The sequence below is a fragment of the Mytilus californianus genome, unplaced genomic scaffold (assembly GCF_021869535.1).
Source record: "Mytilus californianus isolate M0D057914Y unplaced genomic scaffold, xbMytCali1.0.p SCAF_9, whole genome shotgun sequence".
NCBI classification, from domain to species: domain Eukaryota; kingdom Metazoa; phylum Mollusca; class Bivalvia; order Mytilida; family Mytilidae; genus Mytilus; species Mytilus californianus.
The window spans coordinates 4427647-4446202 of NW_026262745.1; the positions used below are offsets into that span (position 1 = coordinate 4427647).

General features: G+C 32.0%; 1 protein-coding gene across 1 annotated transcript in view; it reads left to right on the forward strand.

Moving 5' to 3' along the window:
* Positions 1 to 264: 264 nt before the first annotated feature.
* LOC127714726 (uncharacterized) overlaps positions 265 to 18556 on the forward strand; it is a 216948-nt gene continuing 198656 nt past the window's right edge. Inside the window, exon 1 of the transcript XR_007987907.1 lies at positions 265 to 292. The gene's annotated coding sequence lies outside the window, so the exon portion shown is untranslated. The remainder of the gene's footprint in view (positions 293 to 18556) is intronic.

An 18556-nucleotide genomic window follows, 5' to 3' on the forward strand; every position in this document is an offset into this window, starting at 1 on the left:
TTATATCTTCAAATCAAAGTACAATTTTTCAAACTAGGGAATATCAGTGACTGGATATTTTATTTTCATCCTGATAACCGTGACCTGAGATTGGCAAGGTTAGCTGTTCAAAATGCACGTTTGAAGACTAAACAGAAAAGGGCCTTATCCCTTTTTAACCCTCATAATTGTTTCTAATGTACTCTATTATAATTTGTTTTTGTTTCTAGTTACGTGTATGGTGGAACAACAACTTATTTGATAGAATATTTTTGTTGTTCTAATTCTATTGAAAAGAATGGAAGATGTGAAAGTATGTATCAAACTACTATTAAAATACATTTAATGTCATAATAAAAACAATAGGAATTACAAACATTATTTGAAAGTAGACTACAAAAAAACACAACACTACCAGCAACTGACTTCTTTACAACATCAATTAGACATACACACATAGACAAGCAACGACAAACAGAACATGGTTCATGTAGCCTGAATTGACACATACACAACATGTGGTGAAGTTCAACCAGTTTTATATGCATACAAACCTTCCTATTTGCCTATCTTGACCAAATGACGTAAAAGTTAACATTAAAATAAACTAAACTTTGCAGAACTACCCGACTTTATAGGCTTTCGAATTGTTTGGGGCTTTGTTATTTTTTGATTTTTAGCGTCTTCTATTTTATACACGCGTCTATATATGATGAAATCTTTATCAAATTTGTGACCGTCTTCGCATATTTCGTTTTTCATATTTGCTTTGGCAAGACCACTGAAAGGCCAGACAAATGCGTAGATGTTATTTTACTGGTATGATCTTCATTGTAGTTATAAAAAACACGATGATTAGATTTTGATTAGGTTCGTAACAGAATATTCACTTATATTTAATGGTCGGTTTATATATTGCTGTTTGCTTTACTTCCTGTGACTAACGGTATCACATTCTATAAGGTAACAAACAAACTATAAAATAGCTTATACTGTAGGCTCTAGAGAGTGGATTAACCGTTATAAAGGGCGGAAATTTCGACTTCAAGTGAGAAACGAGAGTATACTGGAATAGGAACTTAAACTCTCCTTGCAAAGTCAATCAACGAACAGGATATATTTAAAGCTAGATTATGAAATCATTGTTAGAAAAAAAGCTATTCAAGAATTTGCTTGCAAGAATGCCCCAAAACTCAGATAAAATATATAACAAAATTTGTATACATGTAGCTGAATGAAATTGTATCATTTTGAATTTTGGCTGTAGCATGTCCAGTGGGTTATACAACTGATAACAATAAATGCCTTCAATGTGAAGAAGGGAATTACGGCGAGAGATGTGCAGAAGAATGTATTTGCGACGCAAATCAAAGGTAATATTTGGGTGTCTTAAAATAAACTTATGAATAACCCTGGTCTTAACTGTTTCATCATGTACTATACTATAGAGAAAGACGCATTATGCTTATTTTATGCATTTCCTTCCTTCATATTTATACTTTTACACAATATTTTGTTTATAATATTGGAAAATTTATTGAATTACAATAAACACAAACATTTGAATACCACACCCCTGTATTCTAACATTAAAAGATGTTGAAATATTCTGAAACACTATCCAGTTGATATTAACTAAATACCACTTCAAATAATTTCCCTGTGAATTTTTCAATACATTATAGTCATATAATACATATACATGTTTCTGCCTACAAAAAAATCTATTTAAAAAGTATGTTTACTCAAAATTTTAATATATATACCAAATCTACTAACAAAATAAAAGTATTATTATTGGACTTTATTTCCTGTAACTTTTTTTTCCTGTGACTTTTTATCGGTGACTTTTTTTCCTACATTCCAATAGCCAATCTTGGTTTAGGCAGATTTGAATTAACGTTTATAATGTACAAATTTATTTTCCTAGGAAAGAAAGGATACTTTTTTCACTAGAACAACATTCTTCAATAGGAGCGTTGATGCAGGGTATCTTAGGTCGCTATATTGAGGTGTATCGTCAGTGATATTTCATAAAGTTAACGACAATAAAAAATAGATAAATCTAAATGTCGAAGAAAAAAAAACTACAGAAGAAGACAACAGGAGACAAACAATAGAAATACCATACAGAAAACCCTTTCTCTCATAAATCGGGGAAGACGAGCGCTCAAGTGGGAGTTAACAAAATAAAAACAAAAAAATATTTAAATGTTGCATGTAAACAGAGTAGAACCACTGAAATGGGAATTGTAAAGATTGTTTAAGTTTAAATATTTCTTGATGTATATACATTAGCTATGGTGCACCTTTAATGCAAAATACCTTATTTAAAATTACTGCCGCCCTTAACATATTAAGCATTATTGATTCTGTTATATATGTATTCTACATATTTAATATTGGATTTTCTATCTAAAAGTAAGTACTACACACAATCTATGATAGACAAATTCGATGTCTATATCCATTTTGTACCTATGAAATAATTCTACACATTTAAATATAAGCTTAAAAGTATCAGTTTTTTGTTTGTTTCAGCTGTGACAATGTATATGGTTGTATCAATGTTACTACTCAAACTACTGATGAAATCAAATCTTGTAAGTTATGTTGGTTGGATTAGACATTAGTGACATTTATTTAGAATACGACAATCGTTATATTTAACATAATGTTGTTTAATGGAACAAAAAGCACATGGGAATACGGTTTTCTATTTTCTTAAAATATTTCACTTTTTTCTAAGCTGATGTCATAAATTGAAGACCGCAATAAGGAAGTTATTCCAAAGACTATTTCGTGTACTTTGACATCTTGTTATTTGTTTTTGTGGTTATATTAGCAGTGGCGGATTCAGAACTTATATAAGGAGGTGGGGGCACTGACTGCCATAAGAGGAGGCCCGCTACAGTCATGCTTCTCAGTGATTCCCTATATAATCAACCAAATTTTTCCTACAAAGGGGGGGGGGCACCCCCCCCCCAGGCCCCGCTGGATCCGCCTATGATTAGTACTGATAATTTCGACCGATTATTATTGAAGTTTGTTCTATTGTTGTGCTATTACATAACTGTCTCTGTTCAGGGGAATATTAACCAAGACAGGAGCCTTAAATATCGTTGTTGTCATTGGTTTGTGTCTGTCATAATTGTTTTTCATTTAATGTTATTTTGAATAGATTCACATTGTGTTTTCTAGAATCCTTCACAGTTTACCATAAGATTTGCACACTGTTGATTGCCGTTCAGTTTACGCACGTGCCCTTAATTCGTATAAGAGTACATGTAGTTGTCTCGTTTGGCAGTCATTCAAATCTCCTTTATATATTTAAATATACATACATGTACTTAGTATCTTTAAATCATACCGTATAACAAGTCCAATACCGGGTCGGTCTGGACCTGCGTCGCTGCATGCAATTGATTGATGTATACTGAGGCCAACATTGTAACTGATGAAGATGATTTCCCAACCCATGATTATTTTCTAGTACAATGAGTGTTGTAAAATTTCAGACTATCGACGAACAGGAAGTGGCTGATGTAAAAAAAATCCTGACACATTACATGGTGGTGTCTTCCTTGAATATTTCCTTTTTTATTTTAAAAACATCTTTACATGTATATGCAGCTTATTTCATTTAATCATTTCAATTTAATTTTATACTACTTTTATATTATTCTAATTCTTTTTATACCATTTTTCTTGTTACTTCATGTTCTTTGATATGTATGTGCTTTTTATTTCTGTATCTTTATATTTTCTAGTACATTGTATGTGCTTGTTAACATGATTATTGGCAATCTTAACAGTTACTTGAATAAATGCAGCTTGCTTATTTTAGATATAATATTTTCAATGAGCTGTCAACAAGAGCTTAAAGTTTTTGCTTATCACTCTTTCGAACGAACAGAAAAAAATATAAAAATATTTATTCATTACAAACAAACAGAAAAATTTTAATATTACCTTGAATTTTAATTGAAAGACTAAGCTTCCCTGAACAAATTATAATTACTATATAACAATGTTTTGACTACACTACTTAATTTTATTCAGACACTAATTCCTTGAATGCCAACATATTTTTACCTGTATTCTTGGGAAATTGGTCAATCTACTTCCTTAGTCATTTGAGATCAAACACTTGTGAATCTCCAAAACGCTTACTGTTTGTAATTTTCTTTTATCAGGATGTCTCGGAAAAGGCTTCTGTTTTTACAAAAATGTTTAAATATAATTTTTCTCGCCGGCTTTTTGATTTTACAATATTCTGACCGAAAATATTCACTTCTTTTAAAAATAATATTTGTTTTTGCCAGCCAGGTTTAATAAAGAACTATATATATATCACGTTTGTCTAGGTCCATGTAATCATGGTAGCTATTGCACTATTGCATTCATATTGTAAAAACAAGACCTTAAGCTATTGGACATGCAAAAAAGCATATCCTTTCAATTGTCAAAGGTTTTAAATTTGTCCGTAAGGTTTGCTACAACATTATCTTTATATTGATTTCCATAACAACTTTATAGTTACACAAACATTTAAAAAAACAGTAACACGCTTCTCACATGTTTCTGTGTTAATTTACTCCTATCTAGATTCAGAGTTCACATAAAACTTGATATACAATGGCTAGACACAGAAATACCAATGCCCTAAACATGTAGTATGACAACTTAGTATATCATTGTATGTATAAACATAAATACTGCTGAAAAGGTTATATTTTGGGTAGATAATGCCAAATGCAACATCTTTACCGAATTACAATCCAATAAAAGTGGAATTCATAAAAGCAAATGAAAGGATGAAAATAAAGTTATTTAAGGTATCCATTTATATTGGTATTCTTACTAGAATAATACGGGATGCAGAGATAAAATTTTACAACGTAATTTATATTTCCTTGCTTAATACTCGTGTCTCCTAATGCTCAAAATTCAATGTTTTTTATTACGTGTCCCTCTTTTTCATGTGTTTGTCAAGTGAACTATTTCTCCTCCCTCCCCTTTCCATATCTTTGATATGGCGTTACGATGATTGATGTTTGTTTTACGTCCAGTAACAAATATTCATGAATGTTCAGAACGAGAACAAATTCACAATAAGTAATATAGGTAGGTCCTGTAATATAGGCCGTGCAGTATGAAGGCCGGGGACATTTTGACTCCCAGTGGCAAATGAGGGTAAATTGGTGAGGGACATAAATTTTCCCTTGCGACAGACCACCTACGGACCCCTCAAAGAGTTGTTTTGAGGGTTCTTAACGTGCAGCGAAAGTTGCACTCTCTATACCCGAGGCATCAGATTTAACGTCGCCATTCAGACAGGACGTGGCTGCGTGCTTATACATTCCGCACTGCCAAACGAACGTCCCACTTCGGCAACGGTTTTACTGCCAGTCGGAAGAAGACCAAAATGACCGTATTTCGATTCCCCAGCACCCTTAGGATTCAATATCGCAACGAAAGGGTCACTATGTATGTACTAAAAAAACATTTTTTTTTAAACTGTGATTGTTTGGTTCTGCTATATTTTTGGTTAAACAATTAGGTCGCAATCTGGTTTAATAAAATTGCTGAAAAGCCTTTACGTCATCCCTATTGACCAATTCACCACCCAAAAACTAGAAGTTTTATCAACATATTGAATTTTAAAATTATTTCCCCTCGAAGTACATCAAAGGGATCATTATAATGTAATTTTCCACATTGAAAGTAACAACAAAAACATATTACCATAATGACTTTCAATATAACTGCGTCAATGAAAGATAATACAAATACAAAACTACCATATGCTAGCATATGTATATGAAAATAAGAAGACGTGGTCCTAATGCCAACGAGACAATTATCAAGCAGAGTCCAAATGGCGTGGATATAAGCAACTATAAGTCACCGCTTTTAACAATAATCAAAACCATACTGTATAGTCAGCAAATAACAATGCAAACGAAAAAAAAACAAAGGGTCTGCTTTGAGACAAAGTAATTAACGAAAACAAATATGACAGACAGCAACCAACGACAACCACTGAATTACAGGCTCATTAAGAAGGTGGTAGCTATGGTTAAACATGTTTGTGAGTGCTCAACACTCTTGCTAATCTGGGACAGAGGTGAAACAGCACAATATAAGAACAATATTAAGTAGTTTATTTCAGACTTAACATAATAATAAGGAATTTATTAATTAAAATGTTAACAAATGAGCATTATGCTCTTTGGTCGGGCTGTTGTCTCTTTGACACATTCCCCATTTCCATTTTCAATTTTATGAAGCAAAATTAATACATGTTGATTTTATTATATATTATGAGGCACACTGTATTAGAGTACCCATGCAGTACTGATCTTTGACATGTTTTTCATCTCAGTCTGAACTCCTCTTATATCAATATATCAATAATTGTAATTGCATGAACTATGGTCAATGTAAAAGACGCCATATTACTGTCATGTTAGGTTTGTAAAAGACATGGAAACCTAAAGGTAGTTAGTGGGTCTATATTAAATAATTGATTTTTAATCGGGCTAATCTCTAGTCACTTTCTCTAGTCAATACTTAGATCCATGTACATTGCCATATTCATAAAAGAGAGGCGAAAGATACCAAAGGGACATTCAAACTCATATATAAGTCATAAATGAACTGACAACGCCATGGCTAAAAAAGAAAAAGGCCAACAGACAAACAATAGTACACAAAACACAACATAAAAAACTAAAGACTGAACAACAAGAACCCTACCAAAAACTGTGGGTGATCTCAGGTGCTCCGAAAGGGTAAGCAGATCCTGCTCCACATATGGCACCCGTCGTGTTGCTCATGTAAGTACAAACCCGGTAATAAGTCTAATTCGGTAGGTCACATTCGGGAAAAGGAGACGAGATTGTAGTTACGACATTAGGAACATATCCGCTATCATCTGTTAAACGGATATTCCTTAACGGTCAACCGACTCGTGATGGCGTCCGTAAAATTTACGAAGGGGTGATTTCAACTTCACCACTTGGAACTCTTGGTTCAAAAGCTTCCTTGTGAGCAGCAACCCACTATCAAGGAAATCATGATAGGAAATACAAGCCATGGAGTATCGTATCAACTGCATGGAAGATATATACTCTGTATACAGGCGCTGCTGGAATTTTGCTACATAAAAATGGAAAGTTCACAATAGGGAAGCTGAAATCATCTCTTTTGTCATAAAGTTTTGTTTTCAACCGACCCTCATTGTCAATTTCTAGATGTAAGTCAAGATATGAGGCAGATTTAACTGTATCTGTTGTATTCTTTATCTCAAGTTCGATGGGTTATACAGCTTGGTTTTGAAGGGACTAGGTCATATTCCTGCATTATAAATCAAATGAGATGACATTTGACGATTTCTTCTCTTACGGTACAAGTATATGTTTTACAGGAAATAACAATTTTATAGAAAATCAATTTTTTCTTCATGTTTCACTTGTATATCTTATGAATTTGATGTAAAGGTCATACATGTACATGTTACTGTAATTGCAAGGTAAACAATATCGTTTCACATAATCTGTCCAAAATATTTTATTTAGTTTACACGTGTATATGCTAATTTGTTTTAGATACATACTTGACATACACATTTAATATTTAAAACATGTATTCGATTGAGTCTACTAACACAATACCACGACAGACAGTCAACACAAGAAGCATTTGAAATATTATTGTATGTCCTTGAATATTTATGAAAAACCTATTGATTGTTCCGAGTATTTAAATAAATAGACAAATAAAGCGACATTCTCTACTTGTAAAATTGAGAGGAAAAAAGGTCAGATTCGGACATAAAAATACCGCGCATTGTCTCGTCAAGTCTTTTGCTTGAGTTCAAAAGTGACATTGTAACATGTATATGTGACAGTTTTATTTAAGTTTCCGTACTGTGTGTGTGGTTTTTTTCTCTCCACTTTATCTGTTGTTTTTTTGAAGAGGCTTCTTTTTTTTTTTTTCTTTCTTTTTTTTTTTCTTTTGTTACTTTGTTTTATCATTCATTGGGTTAATGGTGTACAATACAATTTCTCTCTAAATATAGGGATAAGATATTTGAATTCATGAAAAAAAAGTTTTTGAAACATCTTCAACGAACCGTTTTTCTTTGTATAAGAATGTTTCCGTATAATACACGGAAATCAAAATTGTATGTTCTTATTCTTTCATTGCACGTTTTTATCTTTACTTTTATTATTCTATTTCAGCATATTGTAATGAATTAAACTAGAGTAACCTTTGACATGATATTGTTTGATTGTATTGCGACTATCCATAATAGTAGTTAAAACTGGCATATTAGGCCCATTTTGCTAGTCGAAGTTTGTATTTTGCATTGGCCCTTGGAATTGCAAAACAGGATATTCTTCAATCTTACAAAGACATGTTAGTTTTATTGATAACTTATTCAATGTGGACATTTTAATACAGAAACTAATGTAATTTGTGAGGAATGATAACATTAATATATTAATGTCGGTAAAGTCTAATAATGCATATATATAAGACTAAAGCGATGCATTTTTACAATTTCAAGCGGGCACAATGACCTTGTCAGTTCAAGGACCATGTAAAACTATAATCTGAGGAAAAGGCCCTCCCAAAAAGATATTTTTACTCACTTTAACGTCATTATATAAGACATTTTGCTGCAAAAAAAAGTCTTTGCTTATTTCTAAATTTTACCGACAAGCTAAAGCAAATTCTTAAAAATAATTAAAAAATAAAGATAACGACAGTCACTACAGTTTTGAAAACACAAAAAGAGTTTAATTGGATTCGACTTCAGGGGGCTCAAAAGTGTGACAGTTACTTTCTCCTTATTTTAAAAGTTAAGGGGGAAATCATGAAATTTTTTAAAAGTCTTCACACGTATGATTTCCTTTAAACTGAATAAGATGTACTTTCTGGAAATCATTGAATTTGTTGTGTATAATCTTACCAATATATACATGATAAATAATTAAATGGGTAGTTAGGTCATCTTGAATTTATTTGTTACAGCGAGTTCAACCACTGCATCAATGAAAGAGACATATCAAGAAAAAAGTAAGTTAACAATTGGTCAGTTAAATTAAGTTATTTTTTTAGATAAGCTTTGTCATTCCTATTGTTTGATACGCTAAAAGATGTGTTCCGTTTCGCCTTAACTAAATAGGTAACACAATTACCAAGTCAAGATGGAAATTGAATTGAATTTGAAATAATTAAATAATCAAAGTAAAGTAATAGTTTTGAACAAGGCTCAAGCTGGCAGCCACTTTAAGCAGCCAATCAAGATAGCAGCCACTTTTTTCCAGCAGCCAATTTTGATGATATGTCTAAAAACAAAAAAAACTATATAAGACTCAAACGTTCCAAAAATCTCAAAACCTTAGAAATTTATAATTTAATAGCGGAATTCGACATTTTTACGGCTTGTGGTGATTCTCATAAGATTTCAGTCCGTTTTTTAAAAATACCAATAATGATAGCAGCCACTTTTTTTCGGAGGACACTGTATGTTTAATAAAAAATTGTACAATTTAAAATCGTTTTTTTTTTTATTCCTTATGATTAAGAGTTACAGAAACAATGTAGGAATAGAAAATAAAAAAAATCAAAGAACAACTAATATTGTTAATAATGGATTTAAGTAAGATATGAGAAAATCGAGATATATATATATTTCATGAACTGAATAAAAAAGATGCAATGTACGAGAGAAAAATCACATACAAGCTTTCCATACACTCGGCATCCTCAAATATCCAGTATTTCAATTGAAACAATTTTCAATATCAATTTCTGTATATATAAAATGAAAACAATTCGATATACACGTAATGTTAATTTTTTTTTGAATGTGAACAAGTATTTTCTATAAAAATCCTACGTGGACTATTTTGTACGGCATGCGACATTACTAATTTATCAATCTAAAACTGAAATTTTCCTTATCAAATGTGCCATTACAAATAATTGACATATAACTAAAACTGTGGTGGCCAGACGGGCCCGGATCCCAGAAAAATATTTAAGTGGCGAATAGCCTTGGTCAATACCTTTGGAATGAGCAAGGTCTGGTTCGGAACTTTGCCGTAGAAATAATGCTTCCGCAGTGGGTTGAAGAAGAACGACTGCAATCGACACTTCATTTGTGTTATAATAGTTACCATTACAAATTTGTTAACCGGAACAATTTGGCTGTATCGCAACACACACGAGACATGTTTTTGCTGTCTTAGATCTTAAGGTACCAGAATTGACTTCTAATCTGTACATTACCCGATGGTATTCTATTCCCTATTGTGACATTTTAACTGGAATGTGCGTTCATATTGCTTGCACGATCCATACACTACATGAGGCCTTAACCGTATAGTCAAAACAAATCGCTCTCGTTTGAATTTATGCACTTCTTTTAGATTTTATCTTTACAATACTGACATTTTTTTTAAAGTTATAGTCCATATTCCTTAAGAAGGTAATAAAATTTGACGTTATCGTTCCTTTCGTACACATTTGTGTTCATACAGAAAATAACTAGTCGCATTATTTTCTGTTTTTTGTTTTTTAGTTTATTTCGGGAAAGGTTTTCATGTTATGAGCTGTCGATATCATTATAAACTATTATCGTTCTTTACAAATAATCTCTGTATACATATTTTTGTACACAGAAGCTTAGTATATTAATATACAAATGTTTGCACGGTCTTTTTGTACGATATACGTATTTACATTTCAGCAACTTCATTTTGTTTAACGAGTCCACGATCTTAATTATGACTAAAAGTCAATGCAACAAACAACTTATAAAGTAATAATTATAAAGATGAAATAGATAACACTACAAATTTCCCTCTTCTTGAAAATCTATACTACAAAAGGAAGAGACCGATTTCATTGAGCTGCAACTCTGAAACCATACAAAGTCGGAAATATTTGTGATATGACGTATAAATGTAATGTTTTGTACTTCCTAAATTTGTCTTTGAAACAATCTTTTTTCCACAGAAAACGCCAATTTTGGATAAAATATCCAATTTCGGAGACCCGAAGTTATCGATCCGTGTCTTATACGCTTTCGCGCATGCTCAGTCGACGTACTGTCCGCGAAATTTAAAAACTCTTTGTTTCAACACTTGCCCAATTGTACCGTGATTTCGCAGGCATCTTCTAGTAATATAAATATTTCAAGCACTAGGAAGTAACTAACGGGGCGCTTGAAATGAAAGGTGTGGGAGATGACCGGTGTATTGGATACGATATTTCATTCAGTCGGTATCATATGGTGTACAATTATACAAAAACACGCAAATCTGACATTTTTTGACTATTTGTTACGCTAGTATTTAAATCTTAAACAGAACCTTATATTGTTCCTAAAGGTTCGTCTAATTAGAAATGGATGTTCGTCATAGAAATTCTTATGGATCAAATAATCTGTCATTCGATCGTAAGACTAGAGGTTCTAAATATCGCGTGTCGCTCACCTGGGTGTATGTGTATTTTCAACATTGAAGACAAGAGTTTAATTCATGTCTAAGAGCTTCGTTTTGTGATCTTCTATTGCTGTCATTCAAGGTAATCTCCACCATAACTTAACTTATAATTTCCGCTTTAATGTCTTTTTTAAGGTATTGTCTTGCTGATCATTTTTTTTTTCTGCCTACAGTTTCTCTTTATCTTCTATAGTTTTTGCCCAACAAATAAAAAGGGTAAAATTATTCACCATTTAAGGGCAATAATCCCTATATGGAGTCAGTTGACATTTCTGTAATGTTATCGCATTTGTATATCTTGTCCTGTTCATCTTTTTTGTGTTTACAGTTTTCTTAGTCTAATAACGATATCGAAAAATGATGCAAAACTTGAGTAAAAATCATCACTAAAGGCAATAACTCCTATAAGAAGTCTACTGACTTTTTCGGCCATGTTGGTATGATTATTTGTAGATCCCGTCTTGCTGACTATTTGTGCTGTTTACAGTTTTTCTTTAACCGCCTAATGCAGACACTTGGTAAAAATCGTCACTTATGGACAATAAATTAAGAGTGGAGTGGACTGACGATTTCGGCTCTGTTCAATGAACATTTCGATAATTTTTTATAACCATTTTTGATATTAAAGTTTCTTTTTATCTATTATATTTTTCAAGATAATAAGCAAACACGGACAAATTTGGTAAACATCGGCATTTAGGGGCAATAACTATTATAAGGAGTCAACCGACGATTTCGGTCATTTGAATTATTTGTATATCTTGTCTTGCTGGTCATTTTTGCTATTCCAAGTTTCTATTAATCTAGCATTGCTTTAATATATAAAGAATGAATTAAAACGAAAATGATAAGAATTCACCTGACAATTTTGTTGCAGATAAACAGTAGGATGATCTTGACATCAGGAGCTTGATATATTGTAAATGGCTGAATTTGACCGTAAGGTCTCGTATGATTTTTTTGTAGTTTGGTTGCTTTCGCATCTACTATTGCAACTAGAAATAACACTTTCTAAAATTGGTGCCTCCAAAACTCTTCTGGATTTTCATTCATCAGGAATATTCCCAATCAGTGCTTTCATATTCACTGATATAACTTTATTTTTTTCAGAGTTCCAAAATAAGGAAAGTATTATTTATATCGGATGTTCCGGTCTTCTTGCAATTGTTGTAATAATTTTGTTAACATATATCTGCTACAAAAAGACAAGGAAAAAGACAGCATTAGAAAACACTGAATCAAAGAATGGCAATGAGATTGCTTCTGAAGAAAAGCACGTGTTTCACTGGACGAGTGATAAAAATACCATCGGTGAAAATGTGTATGACGAAATTGATGATAATTTCCTATGCGATATTAAAACAAATGAAGAAAAGGAAGTGCTAGCTGACGAAGATGATGACAGCAGTCAATCGACTAAAGATGTTAACGACGGGTATTTGAATCCGTATCAACCAATTATATCAACGGAGGTAGATGTTCATCAATATAGCTCCGTAAGGAACGAAGAGAACGGTTCAACCACCTCTGACGAAAATCAGAGGAACTCGGGATACCTCCACCCATATCAATCACTCAAAACAAGTATTTCAGAGATTAAAAATGAGTATACCGGATTAGAAACAAATGGATACCGGTATACCAGGAGTCAGCATGGCGAGGAGATCATAGTTACAGAGATGGGTGCACAATAAAGACCTGAGTTGACCTTGTTGATGTGTGGATATTTCGAATGAGGATATATGTTTTCTTTTAAATACTATGTTTTATAATATGGTATATTGTGTTATCTAGCCTTCTTGCTGTCAAACGAAAATAGTGTGTGCTGTACAGGTAGCCTGCCAAATCATTTCTAAACAGAATTTCTTTATTGTTGATTGATCAAATGAAAATTTAATTTCTATTTGACCGTTATACCATAACGTAATCAGTCTTCTGACCTCATTACAAGTATGACGCATGAATTAATCAGAAGATCAAAAGAGCACGTGAAAGTCGTGAAACTGTCCGATGTGAGTGAGGATTCAGAGAATAACGCTAATAAGACAGATCAGATTATGAAATATATGAGCGTGAATGAAAGCGATTGATTGAAAATCAATACGATAAAAAAAGTATCTTCCTTATAGGCCTATCGCAACATTATACAGTAATGTTTATATTAGGAAAACAATTTTATGTATCCACTCTTTCCATAAAGTCAATATAAAACAAAATAAAAAAACTTGTAAATACATTTAAGGAATGACTGTAATATTTTTTCTGTCTATGAAGAAATAACATCAAAAATGTGGTGCACACTGAATAACCCGTGTAGCGGTTTATTTTAAAGTGTGCACCACATTTTTTATGTTATTTCGAATAGACAGAAAAAATATTACAATCATTTCTTATAATTTAATTCTAAATTTCATTTTAAACCGGAGTAAACCATGAAAAACGTTGATGACGTCACGGTCACATGACAAAATTATGTCTATGATCTGATAAACAAAACAACGTCAGCCAATCAGAAGACGCGTTACATCCAAAATTAAATTATTTGTACATACAAAAGAAAATCAAAGATAAAGGTGTATCCATCCATGACACAAAAGCCATTATATGCACAGCAAAAACACACAAAAAGGAAAGCAAAAGAAACTACACTTCTATTGCTGTTCTTCATCTCAAGGTCACAGTGAGGCCTTCAACACCGAACAAAAAAAAAAAAACTAAACACTCTCACATCACTGCATGTTAAGACGGTCCCTAGCACCGGGAGCAAAATTCCATGCAAGCTATGATTATCATAGACTTGTGAGATGAATAAACACCAAAGCGAACCTGGTCAAAAAAGAACATGCTGGAAAGTTGTACATTTTTAAAATAAGATAGTTATTACGCATACTATATTAGATGTAAATATAAAACTTTGTAGAATATATATTTATTTAGTTATTAAGGTATCAAATGAAAGGTGAATGACTGGTGATCCTTATAGAACACGATTTGACTGATAATTTTGAATGATAAAAATATGTATGAATGAATTCTAATACTGTATGAATAATGTTTGTTGTCAGGAATATTATGAAGACTAAAAAAGTCAGCGAACGTATCATTTTTAAATATTGATATCCCTTTTTTGTAGGAGTGCAATTCTAGCAACCCATAAAAACCATGACCACTGATGCATGTACATCTTTAGTTCCATAGAGTTGGACTCAATGTGACTATTGTTAAAACAAATATAAAGCTTTGTAGAACTTTATGTAGATTTGTGTGAAGATATTACTTTTTGACGGACCATGCGGTCTTCCAAAATTTTTAAAGGACAAATAAATACTGGCATTAGACCATGCTCGTCAGGATGAATTGGTATCGAACTGAATAAATAAGAGTCTGTTTTATCTAAAGTTTAACTTGTTTGCCTTAAACGAAAGTTCAAACAAGCTGTTTGCATTTCATTGTAAGAACAACTTAATATAAGTGCAAATACAGTTGTTCATATAAATGTAAGCAAATCATCAAATACCATATGCCAAGCTGTGTTTCATGGTTATAGTGTTACAATGTATTAGACTTGCACTGAACTTCTACAGTCTAACTTCAATTAAAGCAATAATGTTTTGCTTGACAACTTCTGTGTCCTGTTTTATGTCACTAAGTATTTCATTGATATGACAGGTGAAAGTCCAGTTGCAAATATTTCCATGTATATTCAGGACCAGACAAAAGATTGATAATAAATTCAATTTGCTGATGAAAGTCTTAATTTCGGAAAAACTCTTTCTCCCACCGAGAAATAAGATTTATAAAGATTTGAAAAAAATCTTTTCTTTTTCTTTTTTGATTAATATTCTCCTACAAATTGTTGGCATTGAAGGAGAACTATTTTCTTTCTCGATAGATGCCGTAAATAAATTGATGGTCGTAAATATTTGATAAACGTGTATAGGCTAAGTCATATGACTATTCTCTCAAAAACATATAGACTTAAGGTTTTTTTTTAATAACAATACTTGTATACGTGTAAAGTTGTCGTGCGTTTCGTATCGTAGAAATAATCATAAAATATAAGTATTAACTACTTAGTCACTTGAAACTGAAGATGCACAAGTTTATAAATGAAAACATAAGTAATCATATATCAAACCATACAGATTTATGCACGATAATATGATTCATATTAACTTTCAAAATAATTCATGACTACATTCTGTACAAACAAACACGAACGTTCCATAGTAAGGATTATACGATTATAATATATAATTTTCAATTTATTGAATCCAAAGTCTCGTTGATAACTTATAGAACGAAAGGCAGAACACTGATAGAAAGAAACAGGTCCTAATCAAAATGCATATAGACGTTTGATAGACACAATTCGTAAAGTACGTACTGACGGCTTTTAATTTTCAAATCATTATCTAAATATAAAATCTAAAGTAAGAATAACTTAACATGTGTCATGAAATGGTCATAACATTGTCCTTAAACTTGGGGTGTCCGGGTACAAGTGACAATTTAGTCTGAAATGGCCGTGTATGTATAGGTCTATTCGAACACATGTCATTAGCCGCGGTAGAATAGTTTTGGAAAAAGAGTAGAATATTTGGACGATGCTGGTATAAAGTGCCAAAAGTAGACCTTCTAGACAAATGAGATATTACGTGTGTCGTTTTTTATGGGGGTCGCTTCTTTTGAAATCCCCGTAACTGTACATTTTATATTTGCAGCGTAGATCCCAATATACCCTGTACATCGATCTATCTTTATCTTATCAGATACCTTATATGTTATATATATAGCATGCCTTTTACGAATTAACTTATTTAACTCTCGAAAAGAGTAGCTTTGAGTGGATTAAATATGTTAATGAGTAAGGCCTGGCTATATATGGTTTGTAACATTAATGGACTATGACACATGTCAAAGGTTAAATCCTGACCAATAAAACTTAACTGCACTTTTCGATATGTCAATCAAATATTGGTGTGATACTATTGTATGTTTTCCAGAAAATTAAAATATGCACAGATGTCAGTTGGATTTGTATGTCCGATAAAGGTACGTTTAAAATTTAAAGAATTGTTGTCGTGGGATTCATACTCGATAGTCATAATTTATGTGTTATTGAATATTTTTTCTTCCAGAAAATTCTTGTAAAAGGGTGTGTGGCTGGGAGAGAAAAGGGGTGGGGGTGGCTGGGTAATGCAAAATTTTATTTGATGTCTATTTGCCCTCAAATCTGAAAAAGGACGTGTAGTTTCAAAGGACGTTGTGATAAAAAGGAAACATTTCCTAATACCAATTATGAACTCAAGGTAATTAATAATCTTCTTTCATTCCCAAGAACTGGGAAAAGATCGGTTGTGTTGAATGAATGTAAGGTCCAGGGACAAATGTTTGAAGCATGATCAATACACGGAAATAGACCTTTATGAAATATAGAAATTACTAAGCATCAAGTGCAATATATTTTAGACTATTATTAATTTCGACACGATAAAACAGGTATCCAAGCAAAATAACTGTAGGAAAATTTGTTGTCATTTCTATTTCATTTTGTTATTAATCTTTCATTAATTACTACCCCAAGGATGCGGAGCCAGATTGTGCATTAACAAGATAATGCACTGGTTTAAACTCCTACCATTCTATGCTATTCAAACGAGAAGCCATCAACGGCGGGATTGGAGAGTGCAATAACTGAAAAATCATTCAGTTAACGCACTCCTCTAAAAATAACTGAAGTTAATTCATTAGAAGATCAAAGGAAAAAATACCATTCATGTTACAAAGTTTGCTTTTAGCACTGCACTTATAAACATTCGAAAGCTAACTGAATAACAACTCACCATCTTATGTTTATTGACTGTGATCAGCTGGGTAAAGTTAAAAATACATTTCCTTAAATTGTGAATTCCTTTTCCTACTCGTATTCGTTCAAATAATATGTGTATATAGGTAATGAAATAAAAGGAACTACATTGTGGTCAATTCTTGAACATAAGTAATTAGTTTCTGTATCCATAGCAGTTTATGAAACATACTTTTAGTCTTGTTTTCATTTGCCGTTAGCATAGAAATGCTTAGAACATAGAAGCATAACATGATATTAGATGGGTTACTGTCCCATTGACGAATTTCCCACATTTTCTGTGATTCATAGTACAACTATAGGTTGTTAGGACTAAAAAAGGCAAATGATCATTCCTAGAAGTTTTATATCATTTGACATGTGACTTTGTCCCAGGAGAACCGAAAGATCATCGAAAGCAAGTCTGCAGTCGTATGAATTAAAATTTGAATTAACAGTGTCATTTTCAGTCGTGTATATTTACTTTATGTAAACAAAATGTCTAAACTCCTTGTAAAAAACTATCAAAATATAACTCCAATTAACATACTTCTACCAGAATTCAAGATTTAGTAGGACTAAAAATGTTGAAATAAATAAAGTTTTTTTTTTAATACTCATTTTCAATGTGTTACGTAGTTCGACTTAAAAGTATGGATGGTTTCAATGTATTTAACAAACTTTTCAACTACATCTATCTGTTTCTTGTTTTAATTAACTGCAACCATAAAATAAAATAAAAATAACATTTCATTGTTTCTATTGAGTGACCGCAAATGTTGAACTAATTAGCAATCAAAATGATATAATAATTATACATCTTAATTTTGAAGATAGAAGAAAAAAAAATTGTGTGCAACAAAATAAGAACATTTTCAGAATTTGCAATTTTTAAATCTTATTTTGATACTGGACGAAGGAGAATACGCTTGATGATAATGAACATCTTCTTATATCTATATATGTATTTACTTTACGAACATTTAACGTATTTTCAGAAGTAACAATTTCTGCAGTATACAATGATAACAATAAATTTTATTGTAGACTAAAGTTATATTTCAATTTTGTTACAACAGTCTTGTCTTTAGCTTTTTATTATTAAATTTTGTTTGCATTTACTTTACTGACGTCGACGTCCTTGCTATTAGACAAAGCATTCTGTATTTCGTCTCAAAAACCGAACGTCAAACAATTGTGGCGC